The sequence below is a fragment of the Sorex fumeus genome, unplaced genomic scaffold, assembly GCF_029834395.1.
Source record: "Sorex fumeus unplaced genomic scaffold, SorFum_2.1 ptg000009l, whole genome shotgun sequence".
NCBI lineage: Eukaryota > Metazoa > Chordata > Mammalia > Eulipotyphla > Soricidae > Sorex > Sorex fumeus.
Window position 1 is genome coordinate 31,347,074 of NW_026606066.1, and position 15,092 is coordinate 31,362,165.

General features: G+C 40.6%; 1 protein-coding gene and 1 non-coding gene across 15 annotated transcripts in view; one reads left to right on the forward strand and one right to left on the reverse strand.

Annotated features, from left to right (window-relative positions):
• The window catches only part of OSBPL6 (oxysterol binding protein like 6), a 241,267-nt gene that overhangs the window by 95,322 nt on the left and 130,853 nt on the right, over nt 1-15,092 (forward strand). The gene's annotated exons all lie outside the window — the stretch shown is intronic.
• On the reverse strand, nt 6,498-6,601 carry LOC130019843 (small nucleolar RNA U13). The gene has a single exon (XR_008791911.1). It is a non-coding gene; the product is annotated as a small nucleolar RNA U13 (small nucleolar RNA).

Consider the following 15,092-nt stretch of genomic DNA (forward strand, 5'->3'; position numbering starts at 1 on the left):
GTGCTCCTACCGGGATGCTATTATTACAGAGTTTGGAGATGTCTTGCAACTGTGAAAGTGGCCACTGGTGCTGCAGAAAATCCAGAATATTTAACTGGGCTGTCCTGCAGGAGGCATCGAGACAGCTGTTGTGGTGTGAGTGCTGCTGCCAGGCCTTTGGTAGGACAGGAACTTAGCCTGTCCCTCCTCCTGTGATTGCCCTGGAGGTCTCAGCTGGGACTGAGTAGCTGAGGAAGTTTTGTGGCTAGTTGATCTCTTTCAAGATTTATTTATGAGTTTCTGGAGCAAGGCAGATAGAGGTAGGTGAGTTATGACTGTGGCTATGAGATGTGGATGTCCTTATCTAGATTTTTTTAACCTAAAGCCAAATTTGTCATCATGGATACTGTTTGATATTTTGTATTCCTTGTTTTCTCTTTATACTAGAGATGAGTGAATCATGTTGTATATTTTCTCTCTCCCTCCGATTTAGCTTACCATGGTGCCCTTCAGTTTCATGCATGTTGTAGAGGACTGCATGATTTCATTATTTTTCACTGTTTATTTTTTATTTTCTTTCCCCCTTCCCTTCTTTGATGTTGATGGTGTTGGGGTCATCGCAGACCACACACACATGCCAGGCCCTGGTGCTCACCCACTTTCAGCTGCAGTGCTCACCAAGGTTTGAACCCCTTCTCTTGCAATGCTTTCATGCTGGACTTGAACCTTTATTTGGGGTACATTAGTTTATGGATTTGAGGTTTGCCGAGGGTCACTGTGATTGCCAGAGGTAATACTTCCTGGCTATGGCACTTAGTTTTGTACTTACTAGGATCCAAACCGTTTTTTGGTGCTTATGTTAGCACTAAAGCGGATTCTTCCTGTGCTGGTGGGTTGTTGAGAATTGTATGAAAGATTCGCATACAAAACTTGGAAGAAGGAAAGCTAGTTTATTGTACGGATAAAGTTGGTAGATTTGGCTTCCTCCCCAGATATCCAGGCCTCTCGTTTACCATCAATGATATTCCAGTCTTGTCCCACCCTGTCTACTTGACTCCCATGAACCATCGATGGCCAGGTCCTTCCCTGCACTGTTTTCTCTGTCCCATGTACACTTTTCTCAGTCCCCAGCCATGGCCACATGCATGTGGGTGAGAGTCCTGTACTTAGTATCTTGTCACTGGGCCTCCCAGCTGTATCCTAGCAGTTCCTGTCATCCCGTCCTGACTTTCCTACTCTCTGGCCATGGCCATATGCATGTAGGTGAGACTCCTGTGTTCAGTACCTTGTCACTACCCGGACATGTGAGCCCTGCCTGAACCGAAATTTTCCCTAGCACTTAAACACATCTGGCTGTGATGTGGACAGACGTCACTTGTGGCACCAGGGGTCAAAGATAGCAGAACTGCTGAGCTGTCTTAGCATCACTTACATCATTGTGTATGAGGGACACCAGGGATTTGAACCTGTGACCATATGTTTAGTAGGTAAGTGCTAAAAGTCTTTGTACCGGTCCTTTGAGCCCAGTGGAAGGTGTTTGGGGAAAAAAAAATTATTTTGGGTTCTTTTGCTTGTCTCTTAAAAAGATAATAGGTAAAGTAAGCGATTCTTAAATATAGCCTCAATTAGTTCAAATCTACCTCCAGATGAAAATATAGAGCATTTTCAGGACACTAGAAGATTTTTTTTCCTGCTTCTCTCAGGCTAGGTCACCCACTTGGTATGGTCACTAAACTTTAATTCAGCCTTTCAACATCGCTTAGATGGAATTATACAGTGGTCCTCTTTGTTTTGAGATAATCCGTATTGTTACTTGTTGTGCACATCGGTAGTTCCTTCTATAGATTGTTATTGGTGAACATGTGGCTCATTTCAAGTTTGGAACTTTTACAAAATACAGGGACTTGTGAATGTTCTCGAATTTTTCTTTTGATGGATGTAAGTATTTACTTCTCTTGGGCATATAACCAAGAGAGGCATTGCTGGGCCATAGAGTATTATTACCTTCAACAGATACTGTCAAACATTTTTCTGAAGCTGTCATACTAGGTTATATTCTGACCAGCAATGTAAGTGAAATTAAATAGAGATTCTAAATTATTTTGAAGATTGAAGTTTATTCATAATGTATCAGGGAGGGAGCACATTTTTTCCTGAGGTTAATATTGCCCATATTTTCAGACTCTCTGCACCCTGGGGCCATGCACAGTGTAGACATTCAGACAGAAATGGAACTGATTCTGAGTTAAGTCCAAGTTTAGGAAGGAAGGCAACATAAAAACCAAGCAACCAATAGTGGCAACCAATAATTGAATTTTGACCCTTACAGATAGCAAGGCTCTCAGCTTTATCTCTTGCCAGTTTGATGATGCCTTTCACTCCATAATCCTAATTGAGATTCTGTCTGTGCCAAAAATTCTTGCCCTGCTGGTGCTGTTGAATAAAATGAGGGATATCAGGTGAGGCCCATCATAACTCACTGTTTTTTTAAATTTTTATTAGTGAAACATCATGAGATACAGTTGTAGACTTACAAAGTTTTGTGCTTGGGTTTCAGTTTTAAAATGATTGAGTACCCATCCCTCCACCAGTGCCCATTCTTCACCACCACTGATCCCAGTATCTCTCCCACCCCCCATACCCCCAGTCCCACCCTGCCTCTGTGGCAGGGCATTCCCTTTTGTTCTCTCTCTCCTTTGGGAGTGCTGTGGTTTGCAAAAGAGGAATTGAATGGCAATCATGTTTGGTCTACAGTCTACTTTCAGCATGCATCTCTCATCCTGGGCGGATCCTCCCAACACCCTTTATTTGGTGCTCCCTTCTCTATCCTAGCTGTCTTTTCTCCTAGCATGTGTGGCTGTCCTCCAAGCCATGGAGTAAACCTCCTGGTACTTATTTCGGCTATTCTTGGGTGTTAGTCTCCTATTTTGTTACTTTATGTTCCCCATATGAATGCAATCTTTCTATGTCTGTCCCTCTCTTTCTGACTCATTTTGCTTAGCATTATACTTTTCATGTAGTACCCTTTGTATGTAAATTTCATGACTTCATCTTTTCTAACAGCTACATAGTACTCCATTGTGTAGATGTACCAAAGTTTCTTTAACCAGTCATCTCTTCTCAGGCACTCAGGTTTTTTCCAAATTCTAGCTATTTTAAAGAGTGCTGCAATGAAAAAACAAGTGCAGATGTCACTTCGACTATACTTTTTTGCCTCTCTGGGATATATTCCCAGGAGATTCACTGACTGTTTTGACAGGGGTTAGTGGCTGAAGCTTCTCTCTGTGCTTAATGGGCTGCTTTGTGATGTGCAGGGCAGTGGTGGCCAAACCTTCATCAGGACTGGAATGGGCTCTGGTGAGGTCTGCACAAACAGGACAGGGATCTGGTAGTGAGTGCTTTCCAAGAAAGTCTTTGATGTGACTCTCTTCACCAGGAAGTCCTTGTCCATTTTTCTAGTGGAGAAAGAACTGGTCCTGGAGAATCTCGAGACATGACCTGAATCCCTGAGTCTGGAAACCTGCGTGCGGGTGAAGCTGCATTAGCATCAACATTGTGCCCTTCTGTGTATCAGCTGTTTTCATTTAATCTTACTCTAGTATATGAAAGAGGGACTTTTAGTAGCTCCATTTCATAGCCCATACTCTAAAGAACCAGAGAAGTTTCAACAGGTTAAGAAAAGTAGGCAGTGACTTACTTACAACTCCTGCCATGTAGAGAATTGCTGGTGGGTCACCCCGAGACCCAGCCTTGGGAGGGAGCCCCCTCCCTGCAAAATTATATATCTGTTTTTGTCTTTCAGAATACTTATTGAGACACTGGGATTTACAAGTTTGTTCATAATAGAGTTGTTTTGGGTACACAACACTCCAACACCAGTCCCACTACCAGTGTTCCCTTCCCTCCACCAATATCCTCAGTTTCCCTCCCATTCCCAGCCTATCCCCTTGATAGTCATGTAACAAATTAATTTCATATAACTTGGTCCAATAAAACTTAAAGGAATGGCAAGTACAATTATCAGAAAATAAATCAATAAGTCAATTTGTGATGATGAATTGCTATATGTTTTTAACCTTTCTTAATCTGATAGAGGACAATCATATGTGCCATTAGTGAGTGTCATACTCAGTGCCATATGTTGGGAGTTTCTCCTGTCCTTTAATGGAACTCTTTTTTTTTTTTTTAAAAAAAACTCTTTTTATTGAATCACTGTGAGATAGACCCTTTCAAAGATTTTCATGATTAGGTTTCAGTCATACAGTGTTCCAACACCCACCCTTCACCAGTGTACATTTTCCAGCACCAATGTCCCCTGTTCCCCTGTTCTTCCCCCCCCCCCATCAGTCCCTCCCTGCTCCCAGCCTGCCTCTATGGCAAGCACTTTACTTTCTCTCTCTCTCTCTCTCTCTCTCTCTCTCTCTCTCTCTCTCTCTCTCTCTCTCTCTCTCTCTCTCTCCCTCTCTCCCCCCCCCCCCCCCGCCTTTTGGATATTGTGGTTTGCAATACAGACAGTGAAAGGTTACCATGTATATCCCTTTACCTACTTTCTTTTTTAATTTTTATTTTTTATTATTGAATCACTGTGAGATACAGTTACAAGCTTTCATGTTTGAGTTTCAATCATACAATGATCAAACATCCATCCCTCCACCAGTGTACATTCTCCACCACCAATGTCCCCAGTATTACCCCCCACCTCTCCCTTTCCAACCCTCCGCCTGCCTCTATGGCAGACAATTTCCCACATACTTCCTCTCTACTTTTGGGCATTATGGTCTGCAATACAGATACTGAGAGGTTATCACGTTTGGTCCTTTATCTGCTTTCAGCACACATCTCCCATCCCGACCGATTCCTCCAACCATCATTGAATTAGTGTTAGTGATCCCTTCTTTATTCCAGCTGCCTTCTCCCCCAGCTCATGAGACAGGCTTCCAATTATGTGGCAATATTCCTGGCCCTTGTGTCTACTGTCCTTGGGTGTCCATCTCATGTTATTGTATATTCCACAAATTAGTGCAGTCCTTCTATATCTAGCCTTCTCTTTCTGATTCATTTCACTTAGCGTGATACATAATGGAATACTATGCAGCTGTAAGGAGAGATGAAGTCATGAAATTTACTTATAAGTGGTTGAACATGGAGAGTATCATCCTTTACCTACTTTCAACACTCAAATACTGTTCAGTGTGATAATTTCTAACTATTATTGTCATACTGGTCCCTTCTTTATTTATCTACCTTTGTGGTAGTTTTATTTACCCTTTATTTACACACTTGTGGTAGAGTCAGTGGAGCTCTTTTAATGCTTCTTGAAAACCTAGTTTTATGGCAATGAATTCCCTAAGCTGTTGCCTGTCCTTGAAGTTCTGCATAGTTCCTTCAAATCTGAATGATAATCCAGCTATGTCTGTTTCTTTCTTTCTTTTTCCCTCCCTCCCTCCCTCCCTACCTCCCTCCCTCCCTCCCTCCCTCCCTCCCTCCCTCCCTCTCTTCCTTCCTTCCTTCCTTCCTTCCTTCCTTCCTTCCTTCCTTCCTTCCTTCCTTCCTTCCTTCCTTCCTTTCTAAACTCACAACTCTTCCTATGCTACTCAGCTTGGGAGTAACAGAGTGGAACTTAAATCTAGATGCTTCTAGAGACTGGGTTCTTCACCACTTATTACCTGTTACTACAGGGATTTGAAATTTCATATTCATGATCTTTATTTTTATGAACCTCATGAAAGTTGGATGCTTGATACAAGCATTTCAATGATTTTTTTTTTTTGCATGCAGTGTTTCCCTGGGATAACAAGTTTATAGTCTGAATATATTAGGATACATGGAGGTGTTAGTGATCTGCAGACCTCAGAGTTTGGTTTTTTTGGTTGATAATCTATGAGGGAGTGGGGGGAGCATACAATTTGTAGTGCCCTGAGGCTATTCTCAGCTTGGTGCTCAGGGTGAGCACTGTCAGTCCTCAGGGGACCATGAATTTCCAGGGATCTAACCTCCTGCATGCAAACCATGTACTCAGCCCATCGAACTATCTTTATGGTCCAACATCAATTTTTTGTTTGTTTGTTTGTTTTTTAGAACAGACTGAGCTCTGTTCAGGGATTACTTCTTTGTGCTTAGGAGTGATGCTCAGGGGAACTATTTGTGGTGAAGATTGAACTAGGATCAGTCGCATGCAAGGCAATCACCTTAATCCCTGTATTACTTTTGTGCACTCAACCTCAGTATGTTTTTTTGTTTGTTTTGCTTTTAAAAACAACAACAGCTTTGACCTGGTATGAATTGATTATATCAAAATGTTGATAAATAGGCAACCAGACATGATCTTTACAGATGTCTGTGCACCTTTTGCATGCACCATGTATGCACCATGAGAGCTAACAGGTAGTTCTGTGAATCCCAGCACCTTCACTTTTAAATGTCTGCCTGAAGTGCTGGACATATTTTATCTGGAACCTCCAAATCTCAAAGGTGACCTGTCTATTTTTCTTTTTCTTTTCTTTTCTTCTTTTGTTTCACATCAGATGGGTAATATGCCAAATGCATAACAAGATTTAAGGGAGGCACATGTCATATAAGCATGTTAACACCCAGCCATCATGCTTATGTACTGGAAAAGGAACTGCCTTTTTTTAGAAACTAACTCCACATTTTCCAGATAAGGATATTGAGGATCAGATGGGCCGAATAATCTGCATAGAGTTTCATGACTAGAAATGATGAACATTGGGGATTTGAAGCAAGCTTGATTAACAATTTTATTTTATTGATTTGTATACTATCGTGGGTCTGTCCAAGCAGTTTTGGGATCCAGATTCTCATGGACCTCAAGATACTTGTCCTGGCTTTGTAGGACTAATGGCTTGGTCCTGAATATAGTGATTTTGGGGGTTATCCTCAGGCCTCACCTGATGGTGCTCAGGACACCATGTGCTGCTGGGGATTAAATTTGTAGCCTCATGCATGCAAGACATGTGCTCCAGCCTTTCATGTTCTCTCCAGATCCCTGTTGAACTGTTTTAAATGTTCCATGATCTTTCCATGATATCAGAGACTTCTACTTAAGCCCAAAAGAAATACTCAATTTCAAAGAAATTGCTGTAATGTGATAACACTATCTACTCTGTTTTCCGCATCCATTTTTAAAAATCAGCCTATGACATCAAATTAAATTCCCAGAAGAACAATTTTGAATGATAATAAATGGCTTTGTTCACTGTCTCAAACATTTTAAAATTTATTCCATTTTTCTATGTCTGTACAGGAAGCTTGTATATAAGAATGCTAATAGGCCTGATTTATTTGTCAGATTTTCCTGTGGTCTAATGAGCAGACAAGTATATCACTGTAGAAACTTAAAAGAAATCCAGATGAATTGATACAGGAAGAAGCTTAAGAACTGGGGTAGTTTGATAATATTCCATCAAAGTAGCAGTGAAGGTCAAAGAGATATACTCAAAGGGAAATAAGACCAGAGTTATTCAATTAAGCCATATATGACAAAGTATATAGATTATACAGACCTTATACTTGTTTTGAGCCTATTTGATCATTTAAAAAGCGAGCAGGGCTCTTGCCTTGCACGAGACCGACCCGGCCAACCTGGGTTCAATTTCTCTGCCCCTCTCGGAAAGAAGCTGGCAAGCTACCCGTGACGTATTCATATGCCAAACACAGTAACAACAAGTCTCACAATGGAGACATTACTGGGCCCTCATTGGGCAAATTGATGAACAACGGGAGGACAGTGCTACAGTATAATATATGGAAGCATCACTGAAAATGTTTGTTTAATTTATTAACAAATTTTTAACATTATTTTGACCTCAGTTGTTATGTGGCAGGCATATTTGTGCTTCAGAATAACATTTTAAGTATATTTTAAGACATTGGATAATATGTGGAAGTATCACAATGTTTACATAATTTAATCAATTTTTGACATTATTTTGACCTCCATTGATATATGGCAGGCATATTTGACTTCAATAGATTATCTACAGTTGTTCTTTAAAGGTGAATAAGTTAAAGCTCTTTAGGTCTCCTGCTACCTTCCCCAAGGATTTAGTTGCCATTCCAGTAACCCAAGAGACACCAGCAATATGATACTGGAAATGGAATGTTCCAAATGTCATTGATACAAAAGCCATATCAAGTGGAATACTCAGTAGGAAATTCCCCATTAGCACAACTCCAATTAAGATAGCCCTGTATGTGTCTTCTTTGACCTGGTCAGGGCTTAGTGCATCTCTTCTTTTTTGGCGGGGGGGGGGGGGGGGGGGCGCTGGGAGGGTCACACCAGGCAATGCTTAAGAGTTGATCCTGTTTCTGCACTCAGGAATCACTCCTGATGGTGTTCAAGGGACCATATGGGAAGCTGGGGATCGAACTTGGGTCGGCTGCGTGCAAGGCCCTACCCGCTGTACTATCACTCCAGCCCTCATCTCTTCTTTTAGGATTTGGGGCTCAGAGAAGTTATGTATGTACATAAGTACATGTTAATACTCCCTGTAAGCTGAGGAGACAGAGAAATGTCATTTGTGGACACAGGACTGGACCCCATGGACGGCTCCCCCAGGGAGCTGGCCAGAACATGTGTATCAGTCCAGCCATGTGAACCAGTGTAGATTTCAAGTAGCCTGTCCAGAGGTCTGTTGGGATTAGTGAAATTTCGCCTGACAGTCTCAGACTGCAGGGTTTAGAGCTCTGCTATCGGTCATATTCTCTGACTTTTGTGGTTTAGTCCTTGAGTATTTAGAATTTATGGCTCAGGGTACATGGTGTTAGAAATTATCCCTCATATACGTGAGTTTTGAGAGCCTGGAGGTGAACAATATTTTAAATCTGTAGTAAAGGAAATAGAGCAGCAATATTTCCTTCCTTCCTTCCTTCCTTCCTTCCTTCCTTCCTTCCTTCCTCCCTCCCTCCCTCCCTCCCTCCCTCCCTCCCTCCTTCCCTCCCTCCTTCCTTCATTCCTCTCTTTCTCTCTCTCTCTTTCTTTCTTTTCTTCCTTTCTTCTTTTCTTTCACTTGGAAGTGTGCTATCCATTATGTGAATGGGCAGGAAGCTTTTAATGCACCACTGTTAGTAGTTGTTGGCAAATCATTGAATCCTAAATGTAACTGTCAGGTTGTTTGCTCTTAGAGTAGCAATGAAGTTTTTATTTCTCTCAATTGGCTTCATAAGAAAACAAATCCTTTGTGTTTAACTGAACCCTTTCTTCTTCTGGTCTTGTCTGAATGCTGATTCCATTTGGCTTCACTGATTAGTTGTATGATCTGTAGTACATTTACGCGTACTTTTTGCCTACTCTAGCAAAATTTCAAGCAACTTCTATGATCAGGTGACTCCAGGGGGTTGTCAGGCTTATGAAGATTGAGCAGGTATGGACATGTCATCAAAGATTGTCCAGTCTTGGAAAAAAATGATATCTGAGTCAGTAACTCTGATCAGGACTGACCAAGGAGAATCTAAGAGGTGCTTAGCAAAGATGATGAAAGATAAGAAACTGGAGAATGACTTCTAGGGTCAAGAGAGAACTCAAAGGGCTGAAGCATATGCTTTGACCATAGGAGGCCTGGACTGAATCTACCCCTAAGCACTATGAGGAATGACTTCTGAACTCTGAGTCAAGATTTGCCCCCAAGCATTGCCAGCTGCCACCCAATCTCTCTCTTCCTCACCCCCCAAATACCTGGATAACTACTTCTAGTTGAACCATAGGGAATGGTATTATACCATCCACAGAGTTTTAGAAGAACAGTGGGAATTTTCAACCTATAATGGGAAGATTATTTTACATAGGAGAGACAGAAAGGGAGGATGTGTTTGGGAAAATTGCAAGAAGTTTTGTTTGGTTGAAGATGTCAAGAAGATATTTATAATGAATTGGGCTGAAGTTAATGGAGGATCTTTAATAGTAGGAGAAGAAATTTGGCCTAATTCTTCTTCCCTTAGTTATAATTAATAGCTGAAGTATTTCAAGTTCTGATTGTTAAATATGACTATTAATAGTGAAGTGATTCTTCTTGATGGTTTTCAAGGGCACAAAAATACTTTTAGACAACTGCAATTTACTTAGGGTGTGTCAAAATGGCCTTTTTGGGGAGGGTGCTAACAGTTTTCTGCAGATACAATGCCAGATACATCACATAATCCTCTCATTTAAATAAAAGTGAGAAAGTGAAGTCAGTCCTCTTCCATGCCCTTATTTTAAGTTCTCTTAGAGCTCAGGATATTCAGAACTACATTTCACAAGTTGTTTTTTTTTTTACACCAGGTGGGTGGTTCATTTTTCTGGCAAACAAGCTGGTTTGTTTGAAAGCTGAGTCATTAGAGCTCCTTTATCTTTCTTCTTAGCGTTTCTCCTTCAGATTGGTCCTTGTGAGCAGTGAGGCAATTCATTGATTTGCTGCCCAGGAAAAAACAGTTCTGAGGTTTTTTGTTTATCTATTCAAAGGAATTATTTTAGAGAACCTGTGATGTAGCGTGGATATACTTTGAACAGATTATTTTTAGCTATTGGAGTCTCACAGGAAAAAACTCTGAACTTACCAAGATAGGCTTGAAATCCTTTTGACTAAAACATTTGTTTAAAAGGACCATATTTTGTTAGAATTTGGTTAATTCTCTTAATTTTCTTAATTAACAAAAGTTTGAGGCTTGTAGTTAAGGTCAATAAAAATTGGTCTGATTATGCTATAGAATCTTTAAAACATTGATTTCAGTAAATTTAATAATTGCTCTCTTATACACTGTTAATTACTATATATGTGTATATATTTCTCTATAGGTGATAAACAGATATAGATGGATATCCATACACACAAATTGATTTGCTTTCTCCTTGCTCTGTGCTCAGGGATCACTCTTGGTGGGACTTGGGGGTCCATATGTAGTACTGGGGATTGAAACTGGGTTGACTGAGTGCAAGGCAAGTGCCTTAATCCTATACTCTCTGGCCTTAGTGTATAAATCTCCAGAATAATCCTGCAAGGTAGGTGCTTATACTGTCTCCACCTTTACAGATCACTCAAGTGTGACAATGAGAAGCTGTGTCACTTGTCTTAGGTTCCATTGCTGAAAAGGATTCCAGCCTTGGAGGCAGGTGGACTCTAGAGATTTTACTCTTGTTTTCATTAAAATCCAAGAATACTACAAACTATATGTAAGCAGTCTGTAAGCAGACACAGTGTGACTAAAAATTTAAGGTTATTCATTTTGATGAAACTTTGAATTGAAGAAATTTGTAATATACAGAGAATTCTGTTTAGTGTCTCTGTTGTCCACACTTATTTGTCCACTTGGGCAGGGCTTTTCAGAGAGACTTTTGAGACCCGAGCCAGAACTTGAGGAGTAGGGAAAGCCCCTGCAATGGTGTGCAGAGCTGAAATGGCATTTGATGTGTGTATATGGAGGAAATGGAGGGTAATACATGAGAATGACTCATAAGCAATTAAGTTGGATGCAGTCTTAACTAAATTATCCTATCAGCATTCTTTGACTTTTTTTCCCCCTCCCATCAAGGATACTTGTACACATCTGTATAGCATTTCAAAGGATTCTTTGGTGCTGTGAGTATCAGTTCTGGGTTTAAAAACTCCTTTCCTCAGGTAAGAGAGAATAACTGAAAAGAGAATATCTGTTTAAGAACAGTGATTCAAATGACAGTGAAAGGTGACTTGGAGGAGAAAAGTACTGGGAGGAGAGAAATCAGGAGATGGATGTAGATAAACCTAGACCAGAGACAGCAGAAAGGACAAAATAAGAGTGATCTCTGGGAAAGTTATTTGGAAAGTAGAAGGAAGAAGAATTAGGTTAAGTTCAATGGGATGCTTGTAAATGAAAAGTTACTAACTTGATCTAAATGAAGACAGAGAGAGGAAATGAGACAGTGGTTGAGAGATGGTGAGCTCAATATTTCAACACAGTGCATTTCAGGAGCCCTTGTTTAATTTCGTGGAGATGTGCAGAAGACATCTTGATAGAACAGTGATAGGTTGAAACTATCATTGAGATGTGCCAGCCAGGGGAGCCTAGGAGAATTCAAGAACAAAGAGTACCAGAAGAAACCTAACTACAGAGAAGCAACTCAGGGGAGCAGCCACACTTCATTTGAGCACTTCCTGTGTGCCTTGACTGTTCGAAACACTTCACATGCATAAACTTCCTCAATTCTTAAACTCTTCCTTAGAAAGCCCCACTCTACACAGGAGGAAACTAATGCTCTGAGAGGTAAAATAACTTGTATGCAGTCACAGGACTAAGTCATTTTCAATGGTAGTGAGTGGGAGCATCATTAAGTTGCTGCAGTAATTGAGTTAAGAAAGTTTTTGTCATGACATCTATTGATGTGAATGTAGATTGGCCAGTTTTGGTGATGGTATCGCTTATCTTTCCTCCACTTTGCCCCAGTTTGTCAAGTAAATAGAGTATGATCTTAAGAGTTCATGAAGGAAGTATGATCTGAGACTTCTATAAATTTTCGAATTTCCTGGCTTCCTTTCACATAAATATTCTGTCAAGATGTGTACATTTAATTTAATGGCTCAAGCATTTCTGGAATTGTTCTCCCAATTAATGAGCATATTTGGCATTGATTCGTGCACTTTCTAAAATGATTTCATGAGTCACGTTTTCATATTTCCATTTAGGCTTTGGATTCTTTTGGCAGTGATCAGAGGCATCACTCAACTCTACAGTTTCTTTTTCATTTTCCCAGAACTTCTTCTGTCTTCTTCAAATGATCACTTTCCTGGAGTTTCATTTTGTTTTCCACTTTATCACTCAACTGAAAGTGGAGTTTTTTATTGGAGCCTATTTTCTCAACCTTGCATGTGGCCAACCTGGCCGACCCAGGTTTGATTCCTCTGCCCATCTCAGACAGCCCGGCAAGCTACTAAGAGAATCCTGCTCGCACGACAGAGCCTGGCAAGCTCCCCGTGGCATATTCGATATGCCAAAAACAGTAACAACAAGTCTCATAATGGAGATGTTACTGGAGCCCGCTAGAGCAAATCGATGAACAACAGTGGACAGTGCTACTTCATTAGGATGGTCACCCTGAGGCATGAAGAACCTTGACACCACAGGCACACGTGGGTCTGTCTGTTGGACAGAAGTCATATTACAACCTCAGGGCCAAATGTGAACCACCACTCTTTTGCAAACAAAGTTTTATTAGAACACAAACATGCTCCTTTATTTGCATATTGTTTATAGCTACTTTCCTGTTCCAAGAACAGAATTGAATAGTTGCATATAATGGCAGACTCCATGGCCCACAGAATTGAAAATGATTACCTATCTGAGCTTTCAGAGAAAAAGTGCTGACTGGCTCCCTATCAGAATTACTTGTGGATGACTAGGATATATGCAGAGCATATTTGCAGTTCATTAAACTTAATGGAATTCTTTTCTTTTTAAAAACAAACAAACAAAAAAACCAAGTACTAGATTGTCGAGTAGTTCTGTAACGGCATCCTTATTTGTATAATCAGTTATCTGATTTTTTTTTAATATTTGTGGGACTCAGGATTGAACCCAGAGCCCCAAAGATAGTAAGGTCTGTGATTAACTGCTGAGCCCCACCCTCCACCCATTCATCTGAGTTTCTGTCAGAATTAACAAGACTGTTTACTTTAGCGAAAAGAAAAACAAAAGATGTCTTTGAATACCTAAGTGTTTGAGATTTAAAGCATAAGCACATTACCCTGCCTTCAAAGAAATAGTTATATTTGAGTCAAGTTAGATAAAAACTAAATGAGGAAAAATTTATGTACAACAATAGAAATACAGTGATAGAGGCCAGAGCAATAGTACAGAGTGTAGGGCATTTGTCTTGTATGCTGCCCACTCAGGTTCAATCCCAGCATCCCATATGGTCCCCTGAGCACTGCCAGGAGTAATTCCTTGGTGCAGAGCCAGGAGTAACGTGTGCACCAATGGGTGTTCCTTCTACCCTCCCCCAACCTCAAAAAAAAAAAAAGAAAGAAAAGAAATACAATGGATAGAGAAAAATGTTTTGTATTAGGTAAAATGTTTTACTGTTCGTATTTAATCTTGTTACTGGGGGAGATAAATATTTTTTATTTCTCATTATTTTGCCAAGACAAGTATGTGAGGCCACATAGGATCTGTGTTACCTTTCACTGTCCCCTCCAGACACCTCTCTCCCAGGGCTTCCTCCCTCCCTCCTGTCCTCTCTCTTCTCTTTCCTTCTATGTGTTTTCTTCTGTGTCCTCCCCCATTTCCACTGTGTTCTGAAACTACCTCTCCCCATCGATGTGTACCCTAAGCTCTGTGTACTGGGCCTCTTGATTTTCATGCACTTTCCCCCATGGTTTGAAACGTTCTCGGTCCATCTCTGCTTGTCCATTTCCTGTCTAAATTCACTCATTTTTCAAATGACTCCTATTGTTTTATTTGTTGTTGTTGTTGTTGTTGTTTTTGTGGGTCACACCTGACTGTGTTCAGAGATTATTCCTGGTGATGTGCAGGGGATCATATATGGTGCCAGGGACTGAACCAGGGTCAGCTATGTGCAAGGCAAGTGCCTTAGCCCCCGTGCTATCTCTCCAGCCCTCAAATGAACCCAGTTTCAAGCAACTTTCCCTGATATGCTTCTTACCCAGTCCATAAACACTAAGCTAGAAACGAAATTTTCAGGCCACCAGCTTCTGGAGCACATTTCTGCGTTTGTAACTTCAAAAAGAGTATATTCATTCCTTTTTCCTGTTAAACTTTAAATTTCCTAAAGGAAGGTTCTTTGTTTTGTTTTATGCTACCTTCCCAGGTCTTCTTTCCTGTCTAGTTTTGATGCTCATATCTAATACCTGGCATGATTGACTTGGTGTACAAATCAATCAGCCTGTAATGGCACATAGGAAAAGTCAGATGTGTTATTTCAGCTGATGAATTCTTTTCTGATAAGTGGTAGCTCTAATGAGATTAGATAAAGTGATGAGGTTAAAAGTCATCTGCTTTTCAGTTGTTGCTATGGAGCCCATAGTAATTGCTAGGTGAAGGTGACCGAGTTTGTGTTGTATTTCTGGTGTTGAGAAAATTATGATCTTATCTGTTTCCACAAACTGTCTTGGGTGGTCGTATTGAAG